This window comes from Centruroides sculpturatus, unplaced genomic scaffold (assembly GCF_000671375.1).
Source record: "Centruroides sculpturatus isolate CEXI.00-Female unplaced genomic scaffold, Cexi_2.0 scaffold21, whole genome shotgun sequence".
Lineage (NCBI taxonomy): Eukaryota > Metazoa > Arthropoda > Arachnida > Scorpiones > Buthidae > Centruroides > Centruroides sculpturatus.
Genome location: NW_019384490.1, coordinates 459,691 through 479,737, shown reverse-complemented (window position 1 = coordinate 479,737; position 20,047 = coordinate 459,691). Strand labels below are relative to the sequence as shown.

Below are 20,047 nucleotides of genomic sequence, written 5' to 3'. Positions count from 1 at the left end.
TTATATATATATATATAGCACTGTATTATTATAATAATTTTAAACTTTTTCATTAAAAAACAATGTTCTCATCAGTAAATATAAATATTTTCTCCTTTTCATAGCTTAAAAACATTAATAACCTATTAATTTAATTATATCAAAATTGATACTTAATAAATTTATACTGCATTATTTCTTTTTTTTTAAATATGCAGATCATTTACATATATCATTACATTTTTTTAATAATTGGATCAATTATTTTTCCAAAGTAAACTTTATAACAGCTATAAAAACTAAATGTATGAAAGGAAATCTAAAAATCAATAAATTTCAACATCCATTATTCTAATATTAGATTTCTGAGGTAATGCTCTAAATATAGTAGTTAATGTCATAAATGTATTAATAATATATTTATACTTGCCAACTATTGTAAAAAAATAAGAGTCAGCAACCTTTGTTCATCTGATGCCAGAAGTTCTTTAAAATTTCAAACCTTGGCACACAAAAAAAAAAAAAAAAAGAAACAATACTAATCTGTAAGTTTTATTAATTTCAAATAAAGTATAAATCAAATGACTTGAATTTTAAGTAGAAATTAACATTATGATTATTTTAAATTTTTTATGTGAATTTTTTTAAACTACTATGTTTTTTATAATAAGAATTAATCAACTTATATTAAAATCTCTACACTTAAAATATTAATAAACTTTAAAAATATTTTTGATTTAAGGATTTAATATTTTTAATTAAATTTAATTTAGGATTAAATTAGGAAAAGGAAATTTATTACATTATTGTCATTTGGCACAAAGACTAATTATCAATGTCTGATTAAATTACATCAACTGTTGGTAAAAAGGTAAATAAATATAAAAACAAGAAGTAATATGTATGAATTAGTAATGAAATTAGTAGTAAGATACAAGTTTATGTACTGTACTAGTGAATGTGATTTGCACAGTTAATTCATTAAAGGAATGTAATTGTAGAGCTGATCAACAAACAATAACCAATGATGTACTGTACACACTAACAATTAAAGCCAGAAGGGAAACTAGGGGATTTGTTGTACTGATGGGAAAATTAATTAGAATTGGGAATCGGAAATATCTGACTCTTTCAGGTATCAGAATCAGAATATCTTGTCATGATTTCTGATTCTTAAAAATAATTCTTCCACATTTTATAAGAAAATTAATTTTTGTTTTGGTCGAAGATTAAAAATTTTTAAAATTATGATATTAACAATTAAATATTAGTTTATTGGAAACTTTCATGTCGATAACAGAAAGTATGCAACAGCCCATACATCCGTCGTGGTGGACTTTTTATAGTCAAAGCAACAAGAGATTTCAGTTTCTAACTGTTCCCATTTTAGGGAAGAAAGGGTGACTTTAGTATTGCCATTCAGCTGGTATTGGGCTAGCTTGACCAGCAATCTGTATTCTGTGTATCTATATAAACATTAAAAGCAAAACATTCCATCACTGCAGCACACAAATAATGTAAATTTTAAAATTGTTTTTATTTACAAATTGAAAATTTCAAAACAACTTTTAAACAGATTTTGAAAACATTGTTTTAATTTTTGATTGATTTGATTTTTTTGTTTTGGTGTAAAGACCAGAGTTTTAATTATTATTTTTTATAATTTTTATTTATTTAATTTTTCCTGCATTTTTTGAATCCATAATTCCAATTTTTTAAATTAATTGCAACTCTTCTTTCTTTTACAATATAACTACAGTAATTGTTTTAGTGTTGTTTTGCACAAAAGAGAATCAAATTTATATTTTATTTTAAATTTTTAGTAATTTCATTAATTAATTTACCTGCTTTTAAAAATTTTTAATTATAAGTGAGTTAACATTGACTGAACTATCGGGCTACCTCCGTGTTTCCCAACCTTTTTTTGTGCTATGCCCCACCTAAGCCTTTCTAAAATTCTTATGCCCCCCTAACAGCGACTATACAGTTAACCTAAACTTTGGACGAGTCCATTTTCGAATTGCCCCTTTAACAATCGAATTGCCCCCCTGTGGGGTGTGGGCCCCACGCTGAGAAACACTGGGCTATCTAGTTTCAAATCAAAGCAGGTGGTCGAAAAAAATATTTAAGTGTTGGCAAAACATTTTTAAAAGTAAACAAAATTATATTTTAGTTGAAAAATATTATAAAAAATTATTTTTAATATTTAGTATGTTTACTTATAATTATAAAACAATTTTCTCATTATAATTATGAAAGTTTTTATGATAATTTACAGATGATGCTGTAATACATTAAATTTTCTAATGTGATTCACATGTTTCTGAGTAAAAATATTTGTTTGTACTAAGTTTAATGCCATTTTGAATTTTAAAAATCAAGATTTTAATTTAAAATTCAAGATGAGTCAGTCTAGATATTCATGGCTCAAGTGAATGAATTCAAAAATCAGTTAACTCATGATGATGGTATTTGTTTGGCTCATTGCATCATTTGCCAAACCTCGTATCGTATTAAATACAATGGAGTTAAATCATTTATGAGGCATGACCATTGAGAAAAGTGCGAAAAAAGTGCATGTTCTCATTTACTTTCCCACCCACCCCTGGTTGTTGTGTCGGCCAACAAAGCAATTTCCAAAGATGGTGACCCTACGTGATGTATTGGAATAGTTTGTTGAGTAAAAGGAAATTAGCTGTAATTTCTTCAGAGGTAGTGTTGCAACATTAACTTTATCCGAAATAAGATTACAAATTTATTTTGTATTACAAAATAAAAGCATGCATATCCATGTGTAAATGGAGAATTTTTGCATTTTTTATGAAAGATTGATTTTGGATTTCCCAATTGTTTTCCATTCTTAAGCTTATGTTTATTAATTAATGAATGTACCATTCTTGTAATGTAAATTGTTGATTTTTCCAATTTGTTGTGGGCAATTTGTCTCAATATGTTAGATCCCATCACTACCCAGCTGCCACCATTGGGGGCCTGGATGAACCCATGATAAATCTGATTAAAAGGTTCTCTTAGTGCTCTCAGAACAGAAAAAAACCAAAGATTTTTATAATAATAAAGACAGATTCAAAAATATAGAGAAACATTTGAAAATTTATCTTGCTCCAAGTTCATATTTATATCTGCATTAGTAACTTTAAAATGCTGTTTTCTGGCATTATCATATACAGCATGGCATAAAATAACATGTTTCATGCTTAAAACACATTTACAAAAAGTTAATCTTTTGCAATTAATATTGGTTAATCTTTTAACAAAGAAAGATAAATGAGTAAAAACTGAATTTATCAGCAACCAGATAGACTATTCTATCTACATGTTAACTATCATGATTATCTATCAGATAAACATGTATAAATAAACAACAGAAAGAGAATAAAATTTATACTTGCACAGGCATACCTTGCAAGTTAGGTTCCAGATTACTGCTGTAAACATTACTTTAAAATAAAACAAGAATTTTTCACTTGCCAGTGTGGACAAAAGCCTAAAAACATGTTTATTTAGCACTAATATTATTGTTTATTTAGCACTAATCCTAAAAAACGGATTCCAAAGTATAAAATAAATAAAACTACCCCAAAAACTTAAAAGCAAAGTAAGTACTGAAAATAAAAACATGAATATAACTGAAATGCATTATATAAGTGAAGTAAGCTGTAAAGTGACTTAAGAGTAAAAAGTGTTGTAAAGCCTGTAAAGTGTCTTAAACTGAAATGTGCCTGTAATTGTTATTGAATAGTATTTGAAAGACTTTTATTATTATTTAAGTCAATATATATATGCTGTAATAAAATTTTTCAAACTTATAATTTTTAATTTGAAATGTGTTTATGTATAAATTTATTTATTAAGAACTAATAGTTAGTTCTTAATAAATATTTATTATTTTTTTAGTATATTTTTTGCATAGAATTACTGAATTATTAAATAATAATAATACTTAGTGTTAATAAGCTTCCTGTAATTAATACTATTATTAATTACAGAAAGTTAAAAGCCAGTTTGAGATTAACACTGTTGAACATATCCTTTAATTTGCCCTACAATATTAAGTTAATACACCAATATTTGTACTATATTTATGCATTTAATAATTATGAAACTAATATAATGTTATAGAAAAAACTGCCTGATTCCATTATGGCTCCCTTTACAATTTTCCAGTGTTTAGTCAGCAAATTATCAAAAATCAAATGGCATAGTTTTAAATATTTAAAACTATTTAAAATAATTTTATAATAATAATTTATAATAATAAAAAAGTTATTATTATATATTTTTTAAATATTAAAATAATTTTGAAATATTTTATTAAATGTCATCAATTTATTTTCTAACAGCAAAAGATTCTGAAAAAGAAAAAAAAATGCTTAAAAGAAGTCATAATTTTATTAGTAAATTAACATTTTTAAAACTTGTCACTCATCCTCAAATATTATACAAAGAATAGAGATCAATTTACAATTTGATTCAGTGATAAATTATATCCAATTTTAAATTACTGAAGTATTTCTATTACTTATTTTAATCTGAATTTAGTGAAAATTAATTGCTTCTTTAGAGAAAGAGAAAGTAACCTATATAAAAATTATGTTGCAGCTATTTAAAAAAAATACATAATTAACAATCAAAATTAGATAACATTCAATAACTCAGTTTTCAATTTCACATTTTTACAGATAATTTTATAATAATGATGCTATTTCCATCTTGCTCATTTATCAGCTAATTGATAAAGTTTTTGATTAAAACAGATAAAGTCTGTTAATTAGTAAATAAATTCTAGACTGTTATCTAGATTAATAAAAAAAAAATCTAACTTCTGAAAAAGATTTAAATATTTGTTTTTGAAAATGAGAAAAATGCATCAATTTATTACAGTCGACCCCCCTATAATTACGATTCCTATAAAACTACGAAAAAATTGTGACCGGTATCCGTAAGAAACAGTAAAAATTCCCTATAATTACCTCAAACGTCATCGGGCAGCCGAACTACTTTCCCGCCGTCCGTAGCGCCACGCTACGGACGGCGAGAAAGTATTAACTTCTTGTAACTTTGTTATAATTAAATATATAATTTCCGCCGTCTAACGTGGCACCACGCTACGGAGATTTTTACTGTAACTATCGTCTGTCAGTATGTAAATTAGGTACCGTAAGTCTAATACAGTACTGTAATTTTATACATTTCTTGTGAAAGAAACATTTCTTATTCAACGGTGATTAAAATTATTTATATTAATGATGTCTCCAAAGTTCAAGGAACTATTAGCAGAAAAATAAGTTATTAGAAATCGCCCGCGGTTTGCTGAGCTGTTCCGCGACGAAAACAATGTTGAGCAATGGCGATGTCGAATGGTGACACTCGGTAAGTAATCCTACAATTTTTTGTTTATAGCGTAGTTTATACGGATTATTCCCAAAAAATATATACGTATTTTGGAAATGTTGAGTCGGATTAGTCTAGAATCGATTAATTTTATGGAAGAAAATCTTTCAAACAGCCGTAGTCCGTAAACTTGACACGTGTCGGGTTGTGATTGGAAGGATTCGTAAGAAATCGGATTCCTAAAGAATGGAACGTATCTCTATCTTATAGGGGGGTCGACTGTATTACTAAAATGAAAAATAGAAGTTAATTTTTACAGCAAATTAAATTATTTTCTTTTATGTGAAGCATTGCACTAATGTTTTAATCCATATTAAGATATGGCATTCATGACTATAGTAGTATTCAAACCTATGATTAGAGCAGTGGTGACCAAACTTTTTGACTGGCAGGCAAAATTGCTCTTAAGTCATCAGTAGGTGTTTATTCCTTATATACAAAAAATAGACCTACATCATTTATAAATGATGGGTCAAATATGTTTATGAGTCAGATTAATGTGTGCCTTGGTCCAGATTTGGTCTGGGAATAATAGCTTGGGCACCACTGTTCTAAAGATTAGAAACAACCATTGCTTTAATATAAGGAGGCATCTCAATTAATTTTTGTTTGACTGAAATAATATCATAGCATTTTCATTTTTTTGTTTTCTGATTTTAGTGTGTTAGCAGAATCGATTTGTAGAATCATTTAACACCTTGGTCAAAGAAATAAATGATAATGTCATCTGCTAATGAGCCATCCATTAATTATATGTACAGCTTTTTAGCTACTTTTGACGCCCTCCTTCTCTGCTGTATACAAAAAAAATGATTATATACTTTTGGCAAACTCGTTACCCCTTTAATTATGAGTACAATAGTTTACTGACCCTCTCACATTGAAGAAATGATTTAAAAAGTTCATTTTACTGATAGTTTAATCACATGAATGTTATAAGAACAAATTCATATGCCATTAATACCACTAAACAAAGCTTACTCTACTTAGACAATGCCTTGACCTCCTTCTCATCATGTACAGTACATTGATTTGGACTCTTTAAACTGTATATGTAATTAATGGACACTCCTAATGGATAAACAAAGTATTCTTCTAAAAATTCATAAATTAGAAGTGATGTAATAAAACACAGCAAAATAACCAATATTTGATTAGCTATATGAACAGAAATTTCCTGTTGCAGACTGACAAAATACTGGTATGTTAAGTCAGTAGCTTTATTTTATAGCAAATATATATAAAACAATTGATATTTGCAATATTCATTATAAATTTTAAAAATGTTCAATATTCAATTATAAAATGTCAAACAATTGTTAAATCAATAATAAAAAAAGCATATTATAAAATTTCACTTAAATATAGAATTAACTTCATATATAATTTTCTAGCCAGAACATTTGTTTAAATGTTATTTATAAATAGAAAGTTTAAAATGAATATAAATAGGTTGAACTTCAAATGAAAGTTTTAATATAATTTAAAATAAATCACACAATTTAAATACAAAATATCATTAAATAAAAGTTTCTCAATTTTTACAATAACTGAATCAAAATATTAACTGAGATTACATCATATTATTACAGAATAATAATATTTAATTCTGTAGACAATACAAATTATGAGAACAGAATATCAATACGGAGTAAATTTTATATGGCACATTAATAATAAACAATTGTTAGAAATTTACTATACTAATTTACTTTTAGAAAGTTATTAATCGACAAGACAAAAAAAGATCCCAGCAGTTTTAAGTTATAATTATACCAATTCTTAGACTAATATATATATTATACACAGCTTATAAATAAATAAATAAATAAACTCTAACCTTTTGTTTCTCTTTTCTGATAGTGGTCATTGACTTAACAAATGACTTTTAAACTGCTTAACACTTTAAATCAATAATGCAATAAATATAGTTAGCAGATATAAAAAATTGTGTTTAAATTCCGAATATATATACAGTAGAGCATCGATTATCCGACCCCTGATTAACCGTCACATCGGTTAACCAACCGTTCTAAGTTGGCAAATTTCAAATGTCTGCTAGTGATGTGGCACTACAATATTTGGCTATGTCTTGGCTACTTTAATAGTATTTTTACATGTTTTAGCTGGCAACAAGACTCGACCATGAAAGGGAGCCAGTATTTAAACGAGACTTAATTTTCTAATTATGAGTGGTTGTTTGATTTGTGAGCAATAAAATAATTTTAAAATAATTTTTAACGATACAATAGCGACGATTATTATTTTAAAAAATTTTTGTTAGGCTTAACATCGATGAAAATTCAACGCAAAATTGGTTAATAGCGATATACTAATATACTAATTACATGGGATATACTAATATACTATACTAATAATGTACTTTTTTCATTTTTTTCGGTTATCCAATTTTTCAGTTATCCGACCAACCTGAGTCCCCAATTGAGTTGGATAATCGATGCTCTACTGTAATAATAAAACAAACTTTCAATTTGAAATAGTCACATTTAATAAGAATCTTTATTTGGATCAAAATTGTCCTAGCTGAAATATTATGTTTAGTAAATAAAAGAAATTTTTATTGTCAAAATTTTTAAAATTATTTTTATATTTATTACATTATATTCAGATAAATTTTAAAATTTATATTAAAAGTATAAATTTGATTCTAGTATTTCATGTTTATTAGATTCTAAAAATATTTACATCAATTTCCCAAGTGCTCTCATCAGGAGTACATGCATAAAAGAAACATAATAGGTGTTTAATACAGGGCTGTGGAGTCGCGTAAAAATCTACCGACTCCAACTTCGACTTTTCCTTACCAATCCGACTCCGGCTAAAACACCAAAACTCCACGACTCCGACTCCTAGTCCACAGTCCTGCCAGGGCTGTGGAGTCGCGTAAAAATCTACCGACTCCAACTCCGACTCTTCCCTACCATCCGACTCCAACTCCACAGCCCTAATTTAATAAATACCATCATTACATGCAGACTCTACTTGTGGTGACAACAAAGTGAGTTTTGAGTTTAGATTTTTTCAATGTTACACATTTATTTTTCTGTTAATGTTGTTATATAATTTTCATAAAATTTCACAAGCTAATTATAGAATATTATCTATATAACATAACTTATAAATATATAAAATAGAGATAATATTTTCTTATTATATCTTGCAAAATTAATATTTAATTTTACATAAATGTTAAAAATAGAAATAACTCAGTTTGAAATAACCATTTTAAGAAGAAATAATCAAGTCAAAAATTTTTCCTATTTAAAATTTTATTTTTGATTTATAATTATCATAAATATATAAATATTTATCAGATTTAACAAAATTTTTATTTTGAATATTTAAGAAAAAACGTTTTTATTTTGCATATTTACAATGGTTAAACGAAACATTGAATAATCCATACAAAATGTTTATTGTTTTAAACTTCAAAGAAATAAAGATCTAACATAAGCAATTAATAGTATAACTTTCAAAAATAAGAAATTATTTAGTTCTTATTTAGTGTTTAAAAAAAATTTAATTTAATGTAAAATTCATTTGCAAAAGTTACACAATTCTGAATATGAATTTAAATTCTAATATTATTGCATAACTATAATGATAAACAACACTACTAAAGCTTGACACATTATATAACTAAAACCATAATGATAAAATATATTTTAAAAAAATACCTAAAAATTAAAACATGTGTCTTAATTATAACAGAGTAGTTTGAAATAATTTAAATATTTACAGCTATGATATCATCAAATGATTAAAATAACTTAATTTACTGATTTAACTAGAATCGTTCAGTCATATTACTGGTTTTATTATGCTTTCATCAATCAGATAGTATAATTCCAATTAATAGGAATAAATAATATATATAATTTGTATTAAAGAAGAGTTCTCAAACATTTTAAAGAGCCATCTCCTTTCTTGTAAAATATTATTGTACCTCTACTTTTTTTGTAAAAACATACTGAAAACTACAGTTTTCTTAAGATATATATTATTCTAATAAAACCAAATTTTTCTTACAATGTCTTGATAGTATACAGTTATGTTTCAAATAAAAGCAAAATAACAAATTTTATCTAAAACAAATGAAATTTTAATGGGTTAATAAGTAGATTTTAGTCATAACCCAATTGATTCACAACTCCACAAAAAGCCTCTCTCACTCCGCACTTTGAGAACCACTGAAAAAAAGCAGTTAATCTATTTTAAAAAATTAAGAGTTGACTTTGAATTTTATTATAATGATTTTCATTATTCTATAGAATGAATTATTATTAGAATGATATTCAGTATTTTAAATTTATAGTAAAAATGTTATTATTATGTTATATAATTCATTTTATCATTATAATAAGTTTAGACAGATAGACCTAAAGTTTTATCTATGATCCATATCATTTAATCTTTATTTTTATATTTTCAGATTAAACTGATTAATCTGATTAAAATAAAAGATATTCTTTTCTCTCTAAAATATTGATAAATGACATTGAAAATATTTTTCTATAACAACTTTTAAGTAATCATCATTAATTAATTCATTTCAATTATATTTTCTAATTTTGTGCTAACTTCATTAATAGTAAATCAAAATTCATATCATAATAAATGACGTATAAATAAATAACTCCATAAAATTATATTAATCTAAGGTAAACTGAATTCAAAACAAATAATTGTCTTAAAACTTACTCTTATCAAAGATTCAAATTTTTCAAATTTTGAACTTAACGTTTTCTATAATTTTGTTTACACATAGTTGAGTTTAGGATCTAATTTTCAAAGGTCTGGCTAACACCTTAAATAATAATATATTATTATAAGATTTTATATGGCACATCAATATTTATACAACCACCACAAAACGACTAGTATACAACAAAACAGAATATGCAATTACCAACAAACCAGCAAGAAAACTTAAAAAATTTTTGGAATTTTCATTCTTTTGACAAGCATTCCATTACTTTGAAACCTGAGGATGACCTTTGAATACGAACGAAAACTTTTGTTTAATGATTAGTTAAATCTAATTTTCATCAATATCTATAATGATCATTCACAAATTATATCTCTAAATACTACAAAATTATTTATATACTTAAGTAATAGTAAGATCAAATAAAAACAGATTAACAAGAATGTAAAAAGTTAAATATATTTTTTAGGGAAAACAAAAAATTCTCATCCAGTAACTAATCTCTTTAACTTCATATAACCTTTTTTAACACTTGTTTGAGTTCTTTTTCCATTTTTTCTTGTAATGAAAATTCATCTTTGAGAATATTTTAGTAGACTACAAATGTTAAAAACTACATAAAAATCAGGATTAAATTATTTTTAAACATTTAAATTTTGCATTACATTTATTATAAAATTTGTAATCTATTGCATGTTATCATGCAAAAGAATCATTCTCTCATTAACTCTCTTTTAATATCTTTTGTTTTCTTGTTGAATGAAAAAATTTTCTTAAAATTTTGTAAAGTTTGTGTAAAAATCATCTCTATTGTCAAGAAATTGATCAATAATAGCTCTTTATGATAAAAAATAATGCAAATGTGTTTTTTTCTCCCAGCAAAAAACCTGTTGATGTTTTCTTTCCTGCAGAGCTCTTGTGTTGTTCTATATTTGCTTTTTGATATTTTTATTGATAAAGCCTACCATTTGTTGCCAGTAACAACTTTTTCCTGAAAGATTTCTATTTTATATTCTTGAAGATATTACATAAATAAAACTATTCTCAAAATGATCTGATAAAGTTTAAATTTATGTACATCTCATGTGCAAAATGTTTTTTCATACTTCAAATGTTTTTTTAATTATCATTTAATCTGATTCATATTTTCTATATTTTCTGACAAAAAAAATCTACTTGCTTTTTGAATGGAATCATCAGTTATTGTATAGGTTGGTTGTGTATCACTTGAGATTTTTCTGTCTTTTCTCAAATGTTTAACCTATATTTTAACTAAGGTATTTCAAATTAACTTCTAATAAATATTACTCATTCTACAATAAACTTTGGCTTTTGATAACATTCTGCTGTCAAAACTTTTATAACAATTCTTTGTTCTTGTTTGAAGAGATTAATAACTTTAAAAAGCATTTTGAAATATAATAATTGATAACAAAGAATAAATAAACAAAAACAAATGTGTGTCAAAGAGCATAATGTATCCAAGGTTAGAATAAAACTGGTCAATGGCTGTACCACCCATTTTATCAAAGGTGTAAATAATCGTTTTCATTTGATCACACCTACTATTTCATTTTATTAAAAATTATTTTTAAGTGACAAAATTATCTGAAACACTAAAATATGTCAGATAAATATTTGAATCATTTAATAATACTTTCATTGCAAGAAAAATAAAAATTCCATAATCTTCTATAACAATGAAATGATTACTACTAGAATTATGAATAATTTTCTTCACAGTTTATCAAACAAAAATAATTGCTTGAATTGATATTACTCAAAAAAACTTTTGATGTCAAAACTTGCTAACAATTTTGCTTGTTTTTTTATCCAATTATTTTAGGTAGACATAAAAAAATGATTTATGTATGCTTCATCAGGTAGTTACATAAAAAATTCTTTATGTAACTGCCTGATGAAGCTTGGTGAAAAATTTAAAAAATTGGCAAATTTTAACATTAAAATGTTTTCCTAGTAATAGTGGTTCAGGTAATTATTTGATAAACTCAACTCAATATTCCTCTTATTTCACTAATAATTTTCTTCATACCAAAAATTCATAATCACTTCATTACAAGCTAATAAGTATTTTGAAGAAATTTATGAATGTTTTCAGAATAAAAGAAAAAGTTAACAAAATGTACAGTACAGTATATATATATATATATATATTATAGTATTAATAAATTTACTTCTTGATATCTCAAAATAGATACAGTAATACTTTGTTATAAATAATGCCTACATGAATAACAAATTAAATGGCAAAATATATTAAACAAACATTTTCCAACAATCTTTAACACATTTCATTATTAGCAATTGTTCATACATTCTTCTTACATTCAGAATTTTTCTTTTAATGTTACCACTAAGCACATTTTGTATGGAAGCACAGTCTATCAATTAAGTGGAGCCATAACAATTTCATATGCTTTGTTTTGATGCTAAGAATGCACTTGTCATTCAGTTTTCTTTTTTAGCATGTATATTTTTATGTTCTCTTGCATTTTTGTTATTATTATTGTATATTATATTTTGTTATTATTGTTTTATGTTCTCTTGTTGTTATTAATCAATTTAATAAACTTTTTTCCTGAAGAAATCAGTGACAATACTTACTCCAAAACAATATAGCTTACACTTAACAAGCTTTTTAGAAAAGTCAATAAAATTTTTACATTAATATTTTTAGTTAATTAAAAATGTCCATCCAGTTAAAACACTTTGTTTCTAAAATACAAAGTAAGTTTCATAGAAAAGATTCTATCATCAAAAACTCAAAATATATAAATGCACATTGCCAAACCTTTGACATATCTTTCTAAATATATGAGAAATATCTACAGTAGAGCCTCGATTATCCGACCCCCGATTAACCGTCACCTCGGTTAACCGACAGTCCTAGTCGGTAAATTTGAAATGTCCACTAGCGATGTGGCGCTACAATATTTGGCTATGTCTTGGCTACTTTAATATTATTTTTACGTGTTTTAGCTGGCAACACTCATTCGACCATGAAAGGGGGCCAGTATTTAAACGAGGCTTAATTTTCTAATTTTTAACAATACAATAGCGACGATTATTATTTAAAAAAATTTTTGTTAGCCTTAACATCGATGAAAATTCAATGCAAAGTAGGTTAATAGCGATATACTAATATACTGATTACATGGGTTATAATAATATACTACACTAATAATGGATTTTTTCATACTTTTCGGTTATCCGACTTTTCAATTATCCGACCCACCCCAGTCCCCAATTGGGTCGGATAATCGAGGCTCTACTGTATGTATATATACATATGTATGTGTGCATAAATTTCAAATTTTCAGTCCAAAAGAAAAATTTTAAAAAGGAAACTACTTTCCTATGAAAAAAAGTAGAAGGAAAAATTATCTTAATGTAAATAGATGTATTTGTATTTGCAAAAATCCTATTTTATTAATAAATTTTCTTGGCTAGATCAACTCAAAAACTTTTACATAAAATATACTTTAGGAAATAAATTATTTTTAAATAAAAATATTACAATTTTCATAAAAATTTCTCTTGCTTATTTGGTTATCATAAAATGTCTTATTTTATATATCTTCTTGCATTCTTAATAAAGATTACATAAATAATACTTAATATTACAAATGTTTATGTGTGTATGTATATACATACATAAACATTTTTATATTATATTCATATATTTGAATTTGATAAATATATAATACAATATAATAGGATATACTAATATAATAGAATATTTAAATAAGTCTTCCTAATGTTCAATCACATTTAAACATCTCACGGGGAATGCACGTGCACACGGTATTCAAAATCTCTTACTGTTTGATTATGTTAGAATTTTAAGATCCAGCTTGTTTTGAATTATAAACAAGTAAAACGGCAAAACCATATTTGGGACAAAACTATGTCTCGGAGATGGAATCATTTTGGTGCTCAAAGGGCAGGTCTCGTTCTCATTCTCCTATCTTTGATATTGCTGCTTTTGGGCGCAATCATTCAAACTTCACCGGCTACGACCACGAGATCGTCCACGATGCATCTTCGATGAAATTAATTAACCTATCTAATTTCAAAATTTCTCTCTGTTGCATGTTGGCCCGGGTTGAATTTTTGTCAATGCATAACGAAAAGTTCCCGTTTTTGAAAAAAATAATCGTGGCTATCGTATCATCCAAAATTATTTTTTTATTTTGCACAAACAATTTACAGTTTAACCCGATTATAACGTCATTGAATGTAACAACAACCCTAATATAATGTCAAATTTTTATATAATGTCAAATTTTTTATATAATGTCAAATTTTTACTATACTAGATAATGTTAAAAAAAAACCCACTTGTAACAACATAAAACCGTTTTATCATCATATTTGAAGCACTCCCAAATTTACAAAATTAGATTACAAATTTTATTTAACATAGAAGAAACTACGTGTTTGGTCCTAAGGTCAGAGTTCACTTCTTAGAATGACTATGGGTGGTACTCTCCCCTATCTGACTTTGGTGGGGTGATGTGGCTGTTTTGCCTGTTTGTAGAAGAGGGTCGCCATTTTGTATTTTATTTTGACTCGATTCTCAGTCCCCTGACTACCTACGAATCTGGATTTTTTTATGCGCAAATGATTTGGGCACCCAATACTCTATGCCAAATATCAACTCTTGACATGTACGCCCTTCATACCTCTATGCTGGTAAGAACATCGGGCAGTACGATTTTATAAACAAGACATAGTCTTGTCAAAAACCCAAAACCCGAAGAAGAGCCCAGGAGGGGTTACAAAAATGTTCGCTGTTCAAGTGCTAATCGTATTCATACTGGTTAATGGTTGATGTGAGTCGTATCTTATATTCATCCCAGTGTGCTGTGCATTTATGAGAAGTGCTAACGTTTTTGCCCATGATGAATGGGCATGATCAGGCAAACTAATCCCCCAGCTGTTGAAACAACGGGAGATTGCCATACATGTGTGAAGAGAAGGGTGATGTAAGAAGAGAGAAAGGGGAGGGGAAAGAATAGTAAGATTTATAGTTTAAACTTCCATGCTGTGGGGAAGGAGTCAACATCAGGAAAATTAATAGTAGTGTTATTGCAGGTGGCCTTATAAATTTTCACCTGCTCAAGATGTTTGAGAAAGTGTTGCCTGGAAGAGCTATGTAAGAGGCAAGCATGATCAAAGTCCACATGGATGTCTGAGCCAGAGGCAAAGATAGCAACACTGTGTTGGCCAATCCTTTTGTGATGGAAGTCTGATGTTCCTTGAGGCATTAACATGAGACATTCAGCAGCTGGGATATTAGTTTGCCTGATGATGCCATTCAACAAGGGTGAAAACGTTAGCACTTCTCTGCTGGATATTAGGTTTTTCTTTTTAGTGACTTTACATCTCTTATGTAGTCATTCCCTGCTTAACTTCAGTAACCAAATTCTCAAAATCAAGATGTTCTGCTTAAAAAATGAAAATAAGCCTATTTCCTGTAAATGGGAAAAATTATAATGTTGTAGCACATAATTTTTCCCATACTAAAATACTATAATACTAACTAAAATACTATATAATACCTATATACAGTATTATATAGGTTATATACTACTACCTTAATATATTGCTTTTTGATCATCAAATAATTCTTTTATATGCAGTAGCATGTGCAATCTGCATACCATGTTAGAAACATTGCATTTATGGTATGGCATGGAAAATAATACCCAACAATAAACAGAATTGTTTTAAAAAATGCATATAAAAATTTACAACAAAAAACAAAGAAATCACAGCACATTCTCAACAATGTTTCTGACACTTCAATAAATTGGATAATTGATTGACTATTATTGTTAGTGACATTAAGAAACTATGTTTAGGCTTTCCTGCTATAGGAGGCATTGAAATAATATAACATTATGATGCAACTTCCAAGAGTACTACATTTCAGATGTATGTTTATTTTCTTGACACTTAGAATTATATGTAGTCATTTTGAAAAGAGCTCTAAACACTGGTTCATAATTCACAAGAATGGAAAAGAAAAAAAAATATTCATCTTTTCTTTATCGTCTTTCTGTAAGCATTCATACTTCAAAAAGAATGAAAGAGAAACATGCATGTGTTTAAATACCTACAGTTTAAAATAAGCATCAAAAGTATATCTGAGTCTTAAAAGCCTTTAAAAACAAGAGTATATGTGATTAATTAATGTTCTAACCAATTGTATTTGGAATACAACTTGAGACTTTCCTGAAAATTTTATTAAAGATGATGTATTTTTGATAGAATTTATATATAAAAAAAAGGTATATATTCATGTTCTTCAAATCTTCATTCTATACAGTGATAATACTAAAATTATTTACTCAGTATTAAGAATAAGCTATTTGTGTATCTTGCAGAAAAATTCCATTCATACAAAAAGTGCAAATAATCAATACATTAACTACAGAAAACTACTATAATAATTTATAACAGTAACATGTTTTTAATTTGTAAAACATGTAGTAAAAGCAACCAAAAATTATATATTTTCACCACAATTAACTACAAAAACTCAACTTAACGTTACTTTTCCATAATATTTGCAGTTCTTGCTTTACACACAGTTTTGCATTTTACACATCTATTAACACAGAAAATAGAAATTAACAATAAGACTTTAAAAAATTAATACATCACCTACATAATCTCTTTTTTTTTTTTTTTTTTTTTAACTCTTTTTACCCCTTGGGCACTAAAAGGACCTCTTTTTGCAAGTCGATTATGGTTCAGCCAGGCCTACAATAGGGCAACCAGGCGCAGAAGGACGAGGCCCAACCTAGCCAGACAGACCACCCCCAAAAAATTCCTGGGAATTCATCGACCCATCCAAATTCGAAACCCAGAGCGGTAGGCTGCCACCTCGACCGCTCGGCCATCCAGCCATACACTTACATAACTCATAAAAACCAACCAAAGAAAATCCAACACGGTCGAAATTGAAGGAAACCATGTTTAAAATTATTACGGTATTTCCACTGCAAGAACAATACATCACAATTTAATTCAATTCTAAACAGGAAGAATAACTGGTTATATATAATCAACAGAATATAATAAACTTGTTGGAAGATAATAAAATAGCTAAAAACAAAATTTTACTTCCCAAAAACTGATTTAAAGAATTAAATGTGCATTTATAAGTGTTTAACAATGATTTCTACGCTCAGATTAAAACACATTTGATTTTTTCCTGTATTCTAAGACAGGAAAACTTATAAAAACTCAATAAAATTAAAATATAAAATGTAAGATTTCTTCTACAGTGCAGTACTGTACATGTGATTCCTTGCTTAAAATTAAATACATTTTCTATTTTTAAATGGAAAATCTGTATAAACGTGTTGATAAACATATCGATCTTAATATCAATAGTTTATATTTTAAGAAATAATATATATTTTAAGTAAGGTCTTACCTAACAAGTTACAAAAATTTATCAACTGACACGAACGTTATTTGTCCAATCTATCTATACAAAATCACTTGTTCGCAATCCTTTCTAAACCAGAATCCAACTAAATGCATCATACGTCAAATATTCATTTTAGAAACGTTCCTATTTCATTTCGGAACCGAAAAATTGATCACAGCCGATCTAACCGTAACCATCTTGATTCACGCCAACGTCTGTTTGTACGCATGCGCACTATTCCCGCCATATAAAAATTCAATTTTCGTTTTCTTTGTGACTGTATATATTTTTTTTTTAATAATTTTTTAATTTTCTAAAGGAATGTGTTTTTGAATTATTATTATTATTATATAAATTATTTTAAAAATTAATATATTAAATAATCGTTAATATTTGCATATTTTTGTTTTTATGTCCGGAAAATTGTTTGGCATAGGCCACGTTTCTTTATGCAGCGAGAGTGTAGCGAAATGACTTCACGAGCAGTGTTGGCCAATTAGTGTTCGCTGTAAAGCGCTTCTCGAGCGCTGCATAAAGAAACGCGAGGATAGATTGATGTTTGCCTTAAGTTATGGCAACGCAACACTTGGGCGATCTGCCTAGGGGGGATGCCTTCTGGGAGGTCTTTTTAAGGGAAACTGGCTTCTATTTAGGCGTTACAGACGTGGAGAAAGCCCAGAAAACTAAACGTGGCCAGCCCATCCGAGCGAGGCGCGAACCCACGACCGAACTACCAGTGTTCAGGGAACGAAGATCGCTTGGCCACTGGTGGGCGGCTTAGATTGAATGCACGGCGTTATACAGGATGTCTCTTAAAAAGCGATCCGGGGTAACAGCCTGGAAAAAACTAAGGCTATAATCTCCATATAAATCCGAGAGGAGAAGAAAGAAAGAAAGAAAGAAAGCCCGGAAAGAAGTGTTAGATTCGTGTTACGATACCCGCTTTTATCGAGCATGGACTATTCATTAGTGATAAGTGAATTTCTTCTATCACCAAAAAAAAAAAGTCCGCTGGATGGCCGAGCGATCAAGGTGGCAGCCTACCGCTCTGGGGGAGACGGGAACGAATCCGGACGGGTCGAAAAATCCCCGGGAATTTTCGGGGGTGGTCGGTCCAGATATGTCGGGCCCCGTTCCTCACCATCTGGCCGCCTCATTGTGGGTCTGGCCGAACCCATAATGGGCTTCCTAAAAGAGGCCCTCTTAGTGCCCACAAGGCGGAATGAGTTTAAAAAAAAAAAAACACCAAAACAGAGGAAGTAAAATTATCTCGGCTTCTATCGCAGTAAGTTCTAACTGTAAACTTATAGAAAAAGTCGAAATTATAAAAGTGAAATTTAGACATTTTGAAGAAAAAACTTTATTGGCAATTAACTCACCAACGATTACAGTTCAATCTTGTAAATAATCGCCATCAATATCAATCACATCTAACCACCTTTGCTCAAACTTTCAGTCTCTTGAGCACAGAATGATTGTGTTTTTTCTTTGAAGAAAATCCGGTATTGTCGTTGAACTGTATATTGGCAATACTGTAAAGTTGCCGACGGGGTGTAAATGACAAGAAGGTCGCGGGGTCGCGAAGGGTCGTATGTGGGCGATCGGCACTGAGACAGACTCTGCGGTTGCAAGAAATCGTAGAGTTTGTTTCGTAGAGGCCTCTGAGTTTTCCTCTCTATTCCAAGATAGTCCCAAATGAAGGAATGTCCTTGGCCCGCGAATGACAGTTCCCTCGACGTCTCGACGACTTCGGTACGATGCGGTTGACTTCCGGTGATGAAAAGATGTCGATCCGAGGTCGTGAGATGGAGACGAAGATGAGCATGAGAAACACAAACACAACAACTGGTCCGACACTTGGAACTTTCGGGAGAAAAAGCCGTCGCGTCCTTGAATTCCCGAGGTTTTATTAATTTCCGTCCTCGATCGCCCATTTCGATTGGTCGCTTTACCTCGTTCTCGCTTTTTAAGTGGTTGACTACTCGTTACTATGTGTAATGAGATCTCAACTTAGCTGGCGGGAGAGGTCAAAATCGAAGTTTAATTCGATTCCCAACCGGGGATGGTCGATTGAGTTACATTCTTCTATTGTTTAAAAGTTCGCGTCGCGTTTTTATACAAAAAAGTTATTTCTAGTTTTTTTTTCTTTAAAAAAAATATTTTAACGAAAATTTCAGTGAGGGTTCGGACCTATCCAAAGCCTTCTGCAGGATGGTTCTGCAGGATGCAAAACAGATAGTACAGTAGTTAATTGGCTCAACGTCTGGGATATAAGGTAAATGAGACAGAACCTCCCAGCCCAGACTAGTCATCTTTTCAAAGATTATCTTTGCTTCATATGCTGGCGCGCTGTCGTGGCGGTATCACACTCTGCCAATTTTTGGACGAAGTTCTTTGATCTCGATGTTTAAGCGATTCAAATTGTTCAAAGTACAGTTTTTTCATGACAGTAATGTTGA

The 20,047-nt window shown here is 28.6% G+C and overlaps 1 protein-coding gene across 3 annotated transcripts in view; it reads right to left on the bottom strand.

Annotated features, from left to right (window-relative positions):
- Window positions 1–17,800, bottom strand: part of LOC111621748 (mitochondrial Rho GTPase 1-like) — a 61,187-nt gene extending 43,387 nt beyond the window's left edge. For all 3 annotated transcript variants that reach the window (XM_023363978.1, XM_023363977.1, XM_023363979.1), the window contains exon 1: window positions 17,592–17,800. The gene's annotated coding sequence lies outside the window, so the exon portion shown is untranslated. The remainder of the gene's footprint in view (window positions 1–17,591) is intronic.
- Between the last annotated feature and the right edge of the window lie 2,247 nt (window positions 17,801–20,047).